Source organism: Mirounga leonina, unplaced genomic scaffold (assembly GCF_011800145.1).
Source record: "Mirounga leonina isolate KUSES-001 unplaced genomic scaffold, KU_Mleo_1.0 Mir_176, whole genome shotgun sequence".
Taxonomy (NCBI): Eukaryota; Metazoa; Chordata; class Mammalia; order Carnivora; family Phocidae; genus Mirounga; species Mirounga leonina.
Window position 1 is genome coordinate 7,703,997 of NW_023270454.1, and position 14,269 is coordinate 7,718,265.

Here is a 14,269-nt window from a genome sequence, read left to right on the forward strand (position 1 = left end):
TAGTGGTTACTGGCGCAGAAGTAGAGTGTAATTGACTAGAAAGGGGCATGAGAGTTTTTCGAGGTGATGGAATTGTTCTATATCTTGATTAGGGATGGTGATTACACAGGTGTGTATATCTGTCAAAACTCAAGAAATCACACACTTAAAATGTGTGCATTTTATTGCATTTAAATTATACATCGATAAAATTGATTTTAAAAAGCAACTAAGATACCATATTTTATTCACTAGAATAATTAAAGTTGAAAAGACTTAAATATCCAGCAATAATGGAGTATGAGTGGTAGAGCCTCTTTGGAAAACTAGTTTGGCAGTTTCTTGTAAAGGTAAACATGCACTTACCCCATGACTCAACACTTCCACCCCTAGGTATTTACCCAAGAGAGATAAAAACATATTCCACAAAAAGACTTGTACAAAAACATTCACAGCAGCTTTCATCATAATTGCCCCAAACTGGAAAGAGCCCAAATATCCATCAACAGAGGAATGAATAAATTGTTGTATTTTCATGCAATGGACTATGAGCCATTCAAAAGAAGAAAGAGAAGAAGGGGAGGAGGATGAGGTTGAAGAAGAAGAAAGAAAGCAACAACCAAAAAATACAAGCAACATTAAAAAAAAACACTCAAAAATACTATACTGAAGAGAAGCTACACACCAAAGAGTACATATAATATGGTTTCATTTCTATTAAATTTTGGGAGAGGCAAATCTACTCTGTGATGCTAGAGGTCAGAATAGTTGCAGCCTCAAGGTGTGCAGGGCAAGAGCAGGGACTGATGGAGAGACTGTAAGACAAGTTTCCACTGTCATGGAAATGCTCTGTGTCATGACAGTTGTGTGACTTACACAGAAGGACGCACTTGGAAAAACTCATCAAACTATACACATGATCTGTGCATTTCAACTGAAGGAATGTAAATTAACACTGAATTTTAAAAAATTATTCAAAAAAATAGAAATTCACTTCCAAAAGCTCATGAGTCAAAAGAGAAATTATAGGGCCTTTATTAGTAGAGTACACAGCTCGTGATCTTGGGGTCGTGAGTTCAAGCTTCACTTTGGGTGTGGAGCTTACTTAGAAAAAAAAAAACAAGAAAAAAAGAAATTATAGTAAAAATTCGGTTGAAATAGACATAGAAAATATTTCAAAGCTATTTTATAATGAAATGTCTAAATCTCAGAAGTTCAGGTATGTAGTCAAGGCAATACTTGAAGAGAAAATTGATGCTCTTAAATACTTATATTAGAAAAAGAAGAAGGGCTAAAATAAATGAGCTACATATCCCACTTGAAAAGTTTGAGGTATGCCAGAACACACATCAAGTGGAAAGAAGGAAATAATGAAGGCCCGAAATTAATGAAATGGGAAAAAGAAGATTTGAATGGGGAGGACTGACAAAGCCAAAAGTTGATTCTTTTTTTTAAAGATTTTACTTATTTATTTTAGATAGAGAGAGCACAGTGGGGCAGAGGGGGAGGGAGAAGGACAAGCAAACTCTGTGCTGAGCATGAGCCCCACGCAAGACTCGATCTCGCCACCCAGAGATCATAAGCTGAGCCAAGATCAAGAGTCGGATGTTCAACCAATTGAGCCATCCAGGCGCCCCAAAAGTTGGTTCTTTTAAAAGACTAATACAACTGATAAACTGTAAGCAATATTTATCAAGACAAATGCAAGAAAGCATCAGTAAAAGATACTAGGAATAAAAAAGATGACATTAAATGGAAATGTTACGAACATTTAGTGCCAGTCCCTTTGAAAACTTAGATGGACCAAACAAATTCACAGGAAAATGTAACTCATCAAAACTGACTCAAGAAGGAGAAAACCTGAATATTCTGAAGCCATTAGAGACATTGAATCCATGTTTAAAATATCCCCACAAAGAAAACACCAGGCCCATGGGGAAAGATTTACAGGCAAATTCTACCAAAACATTCAAAGACAATTCTAATCCAACACAAACCCTTCCAGAGAACAGATAAAATAGGGAAACTTTATCCTATTCCATGAGAATAGAAAAGCTTGTTACCAGAATCAGAAAAGGAAATAGATGAATAGATACAGAGAAAGTATTTCATAAATAAGGCATCCACTCATGACTTTTAAGAAATCAAACTATGGAAATTTTTTTTTGAGATTTTTTACTTATTTATTTGAGAGAGAGAGCACAAGCAGGGGGAGGGAAGAAGGAGAGGGAGAAGCAGGCTCTCTGCTGAGCAGGGAGCCCGGCAGGGGGCTTCATCCCAGGACCCTGAGACCATGACCCTGAGATGCTTAACTGACTGAGCCCTCAGGCTCCCCAAACTGGGAACTTTTAAACCTAAAATGTTGTATCTATCAAAAAAGTTCACAGCAAACACCTTTCATGAAAGTGAAAAATGGAAGCTGTTCCCTTTAAGAGAACCAGACATCGCATACCTCCTGACATGATAATAGGCTGTACACAGCACCACCTATTAAGTTGACTTGCCAAAATAAAGAAAGAAAAAGAAAATTGCCCCTAATTGTAATCAAGCCTCTAGATCTATCTTTTTTTTTTTTTTTTAAGATTTTATTTATTTATTTGACAGAGAGAGACACAGTGAGAGCGGGATCACAAGCAGGGGGAGTGGGAGAGGGAGAAGCGGGCTTCCCGCAGAGCAGGGAGCCTGATGCGGGGCTCGATCCCAGGACCCTGGGATCATGACCTGAGCTGAAGGCAGACGCTTAATGACTGAGCCACCCAGGCGCCCCTAGATCTATCTTCCAGTCAACCAACGGCAACTCCAAAGAGACAAACACCTGCCATCTTCATGATCTTGAGTTGTCAACCCAGAATGACTCATTTTTTCAACAAATAAATGGCATGGGAAAAGTAAAGTAGAGGGGATGTTACAGATTAAAAGAGGTTTAAAATTAATCTTCAAGTAAAAGTTTATTAAAGAGAGAGACTTAAATGTATCAACCAAGTGCAATGTTTGGACTTTGGATTTTAATTCAAACAAATCAATTTATAAAGACATTTTTTGAGAAAATCATGGAAATTTGAACACAGATTTGTTATTAGGCCATATTAAGACATTATTAAGTGTAATAATGTACTGTGATTACTTTAAAAAAAAAATAACCTCTATATGGGGGCGCCTGGGTGGCTCAGTCAGTGAAGCGTCTGTCTTTGGCTCAGGTCATGATCTCAGGGTCCTGGGATCGAACCCCACATCGGGCTCCCCGCCCAGTGGGGAGCCTCCCTCTCCCTCTGCCTGCCATTCTGCCTGCTTGTGTGCTCTCTCTCTCTATCAAATAAATAAATAAAATCTTTAAAAAAACAAAACCAAAAAAACCTCCATATGTTAAAGATACATACCTTGAAATATTTAGAGCTGAAATGATTTGATGTCTGGGATTTGCTTAAAAATGTGCCATGAGATAAGACAAATAAAACACTTGGCAAAACATTGATAATTATAAAATTGGGTGATGGGTGGTTCATGGGTACATGGGGGTACATTATCTAGTCTCTTTGCCTGTGTTGGAAACCCTCTATAATAACAACTTAAAAGACAAATAATGCCAATGATGGTAACAACAACAAATGTTATTTTAAGAAGAAAACAAAAAAGGCAAGAGGCCCTGCTCTTCCTTTGCCATCACAGAGCCTCCCAGGGAGACCAGGCTGCTGGTCTCCAGCACACCTCCATGGCTTTTGCTTATACCATTTCCTCCTCCCAGAAGAATTCCTTTTGTGCTTGTCTTTCCAGATCTAAGTCCTGCCTATCCTGCACCCCCAGCTCACCTGCTACTCTAGCAGATGGCTGTTGGAGTGAGTGAACCCCCACTCGCTCCTCAAGTAACAATGCCCATCTGTCTATGCCTTTGGATAAACACCTCTAATCGCTCCATGTGGTTCAAATAGGGTTGACCCCAGTACCCACATTCCCTCAGAAGCAGACCAATGACTCAGGTCTGACTGGTGGGAATACCACAGCTCTGTCCACACTCAGTGCAGGAATGGACAAGTTACCCAGGCAGGACCAATTAACCAAAGAGTGTCAGCCTCCACACTTGCACTGGAAATATTAGAAAAGAGGTACTTTCTCTTTACAAGGTAGCTAGGTCAGAAGACCGAAAGCTTGGAGTGGTTGTGGCCATCTTCCTAAAAATGAGAGAAGATCCTGCCTAAGGAAGAAGGCCTTCTCAAAAAGCAGACTCGGAGCCATACAATTATAATCCCTGAACATAGCCACACCTCCTTCCCTCAATCTTCCAGTACATTCACTAATAAAATGCCCTTGTGTGTGTGTGTGCGTGTGTGCATGCGCACGCGCATACTTGAGAAAGAAAATTCATTCTCTTTAGGATCAAGAACAAGGGTGTCTGCCATCACCACTTGTACTCACATTGAGCTGGAGGTCCTATACATTTCATTAAAGTAAGAAAAAGAAACAAATGGTATAAGGCATATAGTGTCTGAAATATTTTTCGCCTTTTACTGTCTAATGACATGCTAATTGAGTCCACATCCTTCACTTTGCCATTGACCCTTTACCATGAACTTAATGGCCTGCCTGCCACCTGGTTCCCTACCCACCAGTCTGCCGGTCAGTGACCAAACCAGTCAGTCAGAAAAGGTCTGGAAATCAGAGGCAGTGCCTGAAAGGAGTGTGTCCAGGCAGCCTGAAAGGATCCTGGGAGAGAAATTTGATCAACCGGTTTTGGAAGTGTCCAGGGGAGCCACTCTCTAGGTATGGGGTCTATAGGCCCCACAGTTCTATCCAAGGGGGTGGACTTGGGGGAACAGTTGGAACTTTTGTTTTCTCAGAATCTAGAAAGCTAAGAGGGAAAGGGCTTTGAGCCAGGCTGAGGATGGAGGCTCCTGCAGAATGAGGAAGTGAAAAAGGAGCTGCTGGTCACAAGTGTGATTATTCTGTGGCAGTTCCAAGCTAAACCAATGTGAAGTTGATAACGCACTGAGCCGTGTCTCCCTTATCTCTCATGATCTTCCCACATCACAGAGGAGGGATTCAGGTGGGTCGAACAGGCTTCCCAAGGCCCTGTCTTTGGAAACAAAAGTCCTATTATGTTTGGATGTGCGTGTTTCGGCACTGAGAAGACACTAAATTGCTCTAGAATCTGGAGAACCCTATGTTAAAGGGTTACTTTGACAGTCCTCTCAGGGCCCCCGTGCATTACAGAACCTGGTGGGAGGAGAACAGTCCCAGAGGTGCTCTCTCAGCTCTGCTCAAGGTGAGCCAGACCCTGGGTGGACCCTAAGGGATCCCAGGCAACCCCCAAGACCAATTTGGACCAGAAAGCTGATTTGGGTTATTTATCACAAAGGACACATACTTCTAGAGACTGATATCTTTATCCTTTATCCAGAGAGATGCAACCTTTCCCAATATTAGGGCACCTGAGAGACTCATCAGAAGTTGCCCAGTAACTTTGGATTGGCCAGCACCTTGCTGAGCTTGACTCCATGTATGTTCAAGGATGTTTATTGTCCAGTATGTAATGGCAAAAGACTAGAAATTAACCTGAATTCCCATTCATATAAGACTAGTTAAATTATGAGACATCTACAACATAAAATTATGAGGCTATTAAAAAGGCACAGGCTTTTAATAAGGCAGGCTGTTAATAAGGCAGTCCTCTAAACTGATAAAGAATAATTTCTGAAATACATTTAAAAAGTTAAAATTTGTAAAAAGCAATGTGCAAAAGAACATGTACAGGGCGCCTGGGTGGCTCAGTTGGTTAAGCGACTGCCTTCGGCTCAGGTCATGATCCTGGAGTCCCAGGATCGAGTCCCACATCGGGCTCCCTGCTCAGCGGGGGGTCTCTTCTCCCTCTGCCGTCTTCCCTCTTGTGCTCTCTGTCTCTCATTCTCTCTCTCTCAAATAAATAAATAAAATCTTAAAAAAAAAAAAAGAACATGTACATTACACTATCATTCATGTGAAAAATATTTAAATTTAAAAACACATAGCTGTTTTTAAATTCTGATCCATAAAAGCCTGATAATAGAAGCCTCTGGAAAGGGGAGCTCAGGAAATGGGCCACAGAGGTAAGAGGGAGATCTGCCTTTCCCTTTATATTCTTTCGCACCATTTGGATTTTGTGACTGTATTAAGCATTGTTTTTATTTTAAAATATAAAAAAGTAAAGAAGCTAGGCTATCTTTCCAAAGCAAGGTATATTTACATTTAATCCAGACTGGGGAGAGTTTAGCAAATCATCAGTATGCATGTGAGAGTACAGCTTTCTAGGGACCACATATTTGAATCCCCCGACTCAGTTTCTCTCCCTTGGCCAGCACAGCAGAATCTCTGAGATTCCTACTTCCTTTTACTGTTTTTTCTTTTTCAAACTCTCAACCCCTTCCCTTCTTCTTGCACTTGCCATGACATCATGATTCATTTCAATATACTTTCATAGCATGCTAACATTTCCAACCAGACCATTCATTCGTTCTGATTATAAATGATGCTGGCACCCCCTGCTGAGATGAGGGGAGGCTGATTGCCCTCACCTGGTTCCTGTCAATCCACATGCTAGTGTTCTGGGAAGGCTCTCTGCTGCATTAATCCTGCCTCCTGTGGATTCCTGTAAGTTTCAGTGCCACACTCACCTGGTTCCTGTCACTCCACATATGAGTGGCTTCTGGGAACACTCTCTGTCTGCTGCATTAATCCTGCCCCCTGTGGATTCCTGTAAATTTCAGGGCTGAATGGCCCTTTTGTCCCCTGAGGGTTCTATTCTTCCTGCTGACCTCATCCTCAATCCCTTCTCCTCTGAGACCTTGGACCCATTCCCTTGTATGATTCCCTTTCTGCAGTTTTCAATTTCTTTATTTTTTTTTTTAAAGATTTTATTTATTTGACAGAGAGAGACACAGTGAGAGAGGGAACACAAGCAGGGGGAGTGGGAGAGGGAGAAGCAGACTTCCCGCCCAGCAGGGAGCCCAATGTGGGGCTCGATCCCAGGACCCTGAGATCATGACCTGAGCCAAAGGCAGACGCTTAACGACTGAGCCACACAGGCACCCCTGCAGTTTTCAATTACTTTAATCTCTGATCTCCTCAGCTCATTTCTCCTACCCTTCTCATTCTCCTGTGCCTGATCACAAAGCCTCCCAGATTGTACAGGTTTCAGATGGAGATTATAACAGAAGACCCTTGAGATCTGACAATTTCCATCAGGGCAATGCTGGACCATTCCAACTCATGAATCTAGGAACTATATGCTTTTTGACCAAATTTCTTAACAGACATCTTTCTGGGTAGAAAGTATTGCATAGTGAAAAGAGTCCAGATCTGACCCAGAGTGCTGTTGTTTGAATCTTTGCTCTGTCCTTTGTCAGCTGGGTCTTAGGCAAATTACTTTTACTTCATTGAACTCCAGCTTTCTTTCTAAAAAATAAAAAAGAATCCTTACTTCACAGAGTAGTAAAGAAGATTACATGAATTTTGTATGTAAAGGGTTTATTTCAGTGTCTTGGCTCAGAACCAATGCTTAGTGAACATAGTTCTCTCCCCCTGGATGTTTTCCAGCTTCGTTTCATAGAAACTATGCCATGTAAACTCTCACTAACATATGCAGGAATACCATTTGTCAGACATACATATGTAAATCAATTAATATGTGTAAAACAATTTATAAAATAATATATAAATTTTATAAATAACAACATATAAATAATATGTAATAATTACATAAATGGATGATGTAAATTGATTTACATATATAAACTGATTTACACAAAGGTATATAGATCATATACATATGGCCCAAGAGACAATAACTTTTTTAAAAAATAGGAAAGCAAGTAGAGGAAAAGCATGTTTAGAAGGAGAAAGGAATGAGCAGGTAGTTGGGGAAAAGGACGGCTGAGAAGAAGGTGAGGGAATGTGTGGGAATGAGAAGCAAACAAAGTTCTGATCAATAAGAAGCTCACCTCCATTGATAGTTTGTTAACAAGTTATTTATGACCTAATTTGTAAACCTAACCCATTCAGAATAACAGGAAACAGGAAGAGAAATGGAAGGTTGCCATAGAAAGAGAGATATGTTCCTACTTATTGCCTGCTGAAAGGTGAGCCAAAGTAGTTAAGTACATCCATGGGTCACCTCAGGTTCCAGCAAGATCAAATCACCAGAGGGCAGGGCTATAAATGGAAAAAGGAATACAGATAAAGGTATACATATAAATGGAATGGAAAATGTGGTAGAGTTGGGTAAAGTAATCCATCCTTATCAGGGTAGATCAAGGGTTTTCTAAGTAGTCTCCTTCAACACCTTACCATATGATACAGACTGAAGTGATGTTGAGACTTCCTTATCTGAAATCCACTGGATGATTTCCACTTTTGGATATAACAGAGTAACTGTCCATATCCATATCAGCCCTCCCACCATAAACAACCATAAAACTGGACAAAATATATAACACAACTGTTTTCAGACAGTGGATAACAGGCAGTATAAGACTCCAGTCCCCAAGAGAAAGAAAACCTGCAAGGTGAACTCATGATCATCCTGGGAACAATTTTGTATAGATGGCAGAGGGTTACAGTCTAATCTAAGCAGAGGGAGGTCTAATCTAAGCATAGTATTCTTACTGAGCTGAGGAGTCAGCATTCACAGTTTGGGGAAGCTGAAGCAACTGGACATTGCAGGGCAAGGCAAAGAATAAGAAAGAGACATGCAGGGGCACCTGGGTGGCTCAGTTGGTTAAGCGTCTGCCTTCGGCTCAGGTCATGATCCCAGGGTCCTGGGATCAAGCTCTGCATCAGGCTCCCTGCTCTGCGGGAAGCCTGCTTCTCCCTCTCCCACTCCCCCTGCTTGTGTTCCCTCTCTCGCTGTGTCTCTCTCTGTCAAATAAATAAATAAAATCTTTAAAAAAAAAAAAAAAAAAGAAAGGAGACATGCATATAAAATGCCCAAAAGTTGTGTTTGGGTTACACGTGAGGCCTTGGATGAGTCTTTACCTGCACACATAGGTAAAGACTACAAAGGATTACCTGTGAGGTTAATATGGGCTTGAGAATGGAACAGAGATATGAGATCAAGAAGTCCTGGGGATATTGGAGATCCATAACAGCAGAGTAGAGAGATGTTACTAATACTTTGTTAACATCTTGGGCATCAGGCTGAGACATCAGAAAATTGTGCTTTAAGAGTAAGAACTACACCCTAGAATAAGTCTTATCTTAGACTCACCCTAAAAAAACAACAAACCTAAAGCCAAGCTCTGGAAAATGTCTAAGAGACAAAGTTTTGAGGGTGAGTCCCATGAAGTTAGAGGGCTGGGAATAACAAACGGTGTAAAAAAGCATAAAATCAAGTCAAGTTCAAAGGGATCAACCAGTGATCGAACTGATTACTAGAACAAAAATCAATGCTCTACTGAGGAAAATAATATATTCCATAGTTTTTAAAATGTGTCATCAATAATATCCAAAAATTACTAGATGTGTCCCCCATGAAGAACAAAAACCAGAAAAATGTGACCATCGGGGTGCGTGGGTGGTTCAGTTGGTTGCACATCTGACCCTTGATTTCAGCTGAAGTCACAGTCTCTGGATTATGAGATTACACCCCACATTGGGCTCCACACTGGGCGTGGAGCCTGCTTAAGATTCTCCTCTCTCTCTCCCTCTGCCTCTCTCTTTCTCTCTTGCTCTCCTTCCTTCTCTTAAAAAAAAAGAAAAAAAGAAAAATGTGACCATTGTCAAGAAAAAAAATAAGCAGGGGTGCCTGGGTGGCTCAGTTGTTAAGCATCTGCCTTCAGCTCAGGTCATGATCCCAGGGTCCTGGGATCGAGCCCCGCACTGGGCTCCCTGCTCAGCGGGGAGCCTGCTTCTCCCTCTCCCACTCCCCCTGCTTGTGTTCCCTCTCTCGCTGTGTCTATCTCTGTCAAATAAATAAAATCTTTAAAAAAATTTAAAAAATTAAAAAATAATAAGGGAATATTATGAACAATTTTATGCCAATGCATTTGATTACTTAGATAAAATGGACTTATTCCTTAAATAGCACAACTTATAAAAACTAACTCAAGAAGAAATTCAAAATCTGAATAGTACTACATGTGTTACAGAAATTGAATTTTTTGTTTTAAGTAGGTTCCACACCCAGCATGGAGCCCAATGCTGGACTCGAACTCAGGACCCTGAGATCAAGACCAGAGCTGAGATCGAGAGTCAGACACACAACCAACTGAGCCACCCAGGTGCCCCAGAAATTGAATTTTTAATTGAAGAAAATTTCCCATAAAGTGAGCACCAGTCTCTGATGGTTTCACAGAGGAATTCTATAAAATACTTAAGAAAGATACAGTATCATTCTTATGCAAACTATTTCAGAAAATAGAGGAAAAGAAGAATCTTCAATTCAACTGTGAGGCCAGTACCATGGGCTAAATAATTGTGTCTCCCCCCCAACCCCCCAAATTCATATGCTGAAACCCTAACCTTCAAGGTAATGGTATTGGGAGGTGGAGCCTTTGGGAGGTAATTGGTTCATAAGGAAATAGCCATCATAAATGGGATTTAGTGCCTTTGTAAGAAAGACCTAAGAGAGATCCCTTGCCCCTTTTACCACAGGAGGACACAGCAAGAAGAAGACTATGAACCAGGAAATGGACCCTCACCAGACACCAAATCTTCTAGTGCCTTGATCTTGGACTTCCTAGACTCCAGAACTGTGAGAAATAAATGTCTGTTGTTTATAAGCCACTTAGTCTGTGGTATTTTGTTATAGCAGCCCAAATGGACTGAGACAGCCAGTATAAATCTGGTAACAAAACCAGAAAAGGGCATTACAATGAAGAGAATTATAGATATATAAGCTTCATGAAATTCTTAACAAGCACAATTAGTAATATTAACAAATTCTTCAAAAGTACAATTAACAATATTAACAAATAAAATTCAATAATAGATTTAAAAAAATAATGCACATGACCAAGTGGGGTTTATCCTGGAAATGAGAGATTATTTTAACATTTGAAAACTGATCAAGGTAATTTACCACATTAACAGAGCAAAGGAGGAAACTTATTTAACCTTTTCAAAAGATGAAGAAGAGTAATTTAACAAAATTCAACAGGCTTCAGGTACCTGGGTGGCTCAGTCGGTTGGGTGTCTGTCTTTGGCTTGGGTCGTGATCCCAGGGTTCTGGGATCCAGTCCCGTGCTGGGCTCCCCGCTCAGTGGGGAGTCTGCTTCTCCCTCTGCCCCTCCCCCTGATTGTGATCTCTCTCTCTCTCTCTCTCTCTCTCTCAAATAAGTAAATAAAAATCTTTAAAAAATTCAACAGGCTTTTGTGATTTTAAAAAGTAACTCCCAGCAAATTATAAATAGAAAGAAAATTCTTCTACTTGATAAAGAACATCTATAAAAAATACCCTATAGCTAATCCTATATTTGATGATGAAACACTAAAGGCTTTCTCTAATATTAGAAACAAGGCAAGGATCTTATCTCTTACTCCTCTATTCAATATTTTGCTGGAGGTTCTCCCCAGTGAAATAAGGCAAATAAAGAAATAAATATTGGAAAGAAAAATGTAAAGCTGTCTTTGTTCATAGATAGCAGAGTTGTTTATGTAGAAAATCCTTGAGGCATCTACAAGAAAACAATTATTAATAAGTGAATTTATCAATTTCCCCATATAGATGACCGATACACTAAAACTCATTGCATTTCTACATAACAGGAGCAAAATAATTGGAAAATTAAATTTTAAAAAATTATCTAGCAGTAGGAATAAAAACATAAGATACAGAGGAAAAAGCTTATGAAAGATGTGCATGATCTCTATATTAAAAACTATAAAAAATTGCTGAGAGAAGTTTTAAAATATCTTTACAAATGGAAATATATATCATGTTTATGTATAAGAAGGTTCAGTGTTACTAAGACATCCATTCTTTCTATAATCATCCACAGATTCTATGCATTCCCAATATAAGCCCAGCAGATTTTTTTTTAATTGACAAACTGATCCTAAAATATATATGTGAAAATGCAAAGGACCTAGAAAAAGCTAACAGAATTTTGAAGAGGAGTTAAATTAGGGAGCTTTCACTATGTGATATCAAGAGTTACTCTAAAGTAACAGTAATCAAGACCGTGTCATAATAGTGTAAAGATAAACATATAGATCAATTAAACCAAATAGAAAATGCAGATAGACCCATGCATATACTATCAATTGATTTTCCTCAAAGGCACCAAAGAATTTCAATAAGGAAAGAAAAGTCTTTTCAAAAATGATTTTTTTTCCTTATTGAAAAAATTAAGCTCGACATTACCTATACCATACACAAAAATTCACCTTTTATGGACCATAGACCTAAATGTAAGAACTAAATCTATAAAACTTCTAAAAGGAAACTTAAGAGATAATTTTCATGACCTTGTGAGAGGCAAAGATTTCTGAGTACACAAAAATCAGAAGCCACAAAAGAAAAATCTTGATAAATTATACTTTATCGAAATTAAAACCCTCTGTTCTTCAAAATACACCTTTAAGAAAATAAAAAGGCAAACCACAGACTGGGAGAAAATATTTGCAATACATATATTAGACAAAGGACTTTCATTCAGGATATATAAAGAACTCTAGCAATTTAATTTTAAAAAGACTTACAACCCAATTTAAAAATAGGTAAAAGACTAACAGACGTTTTGTGAAAGAAGATATATGAATGACATGGAAGTACATGAAAAGTGTTCAACTTCATTAATCATGAGAGAAATGACAATTAAACTCCAGTGAGATTTCACTACAGTGGCTTAAATTTTAAAAACTGACAATACTAAATGTTGATGAAGATGTGGAGCAGGAACTCTCATACATTGATAGTGAGATTGTAAAATGATACAACCACTTTGGAAAAGTTAGGCAGTTTCCTATAAATTTGAGCATATATACTTAACAAATGATCCAGTAATTCCACTTCTAGGTATTTACTCAAGAGACACAAAGACTTGTATGTAATATACGTAACGGCATTATTCAGAATAGCAAAAAACAAAAACAAAAACCAAAACCCTGGAAACAACTCACATGTTCATCAATAGATAAAAGAATAAACAAATTGTCATATATCCATACTCCAGAGTAAAAAAAGAAACAGACTACTGATACATACAACATCTCTGGTGAATCCCAAAAACAAATAAGCAAAGGAAGTCAGACTCTAAAGAGCACAGACTCTATGATTCCAATTATATGAAGTTCTAGAACAGGTAAAACTAATCTATAGTTACAGAAACCAGGTAAGTGGTTACCTGGTATGGGATAGTTAGGATGGGACTGGCTGCAAAAGAGCACCAGGGAAGTTTCTGGGGTGAGGCAAATATTCTGGTTGTTGCTATTGTCATATGGATATATGCATTTGTCAAAACTCATTGAGCTGTACATTGAAGTATGTACATTGTATTCTTTATTAATTATACCTCAGTACAGTAGATTTTTAAAAAAAAATCTACCCCTACCTTCCCAGTGCCCGCAGGTGTTGCTATGGTGAAATTTCCCAGCTCCCCTACCAGGAGCTAGTCTCTACCTTCACCAAGTCCCATGCCTTTGTGTACCCTTTATCGATCACTCATCACATGCTATTATGTGTCTGCCACTCTTTGCGGAGCATGAGCTGCTTGAGGTCAGGGACTGATGTGACCACCCATCCACGTTTTCATTACTAAAACCGGGAGAATCCCAGGCAAATACGGGTATGTAGGGATCCCAAGGTTTTGCTTTGTTGCTCTCATGCAAACAAGCCCCGAGAAGTGAAGCCAGGGACGGTGGTGGATCCAGGCCCAGATGCCAAGTTCACTGTGTCCTGCCCATAGCTCTGGCCTCTCTACCATGACGTTGGGTGTTCTGGAAGGCAGATAAACAAGCCCTGTTGAAGTTTTATGGAGAGCAGACACCTTCCAGAGCCCCATCTCCAGGAAGCCGCAACTCCCCACCATCTGGCCTGCCATTTCCCCACTCCTGAAAGTCATCTGATTCCAGGGAGAGTCAACAGTTTCCTTTCTCCCCACGCCTCCCAAACCCGCGGCCAAGTGCCTGTACTACCTGGGCTTAGTGCTGACCTTTCGGGGAGCAGTTTGGTCGGAAAGTGACGTTAGATAAACAAAAACAGCCTTCAGGTTTTCCAGAGCAGGCTTATTTTCTTCTTCAGGTCGCGGGTTGAAAAATACCCAGTGGGAGGGAGGAGAGGGTGCCTGAGGGAGTGACCCTGCCTCCCAGACCTTGGGCCTCTGTC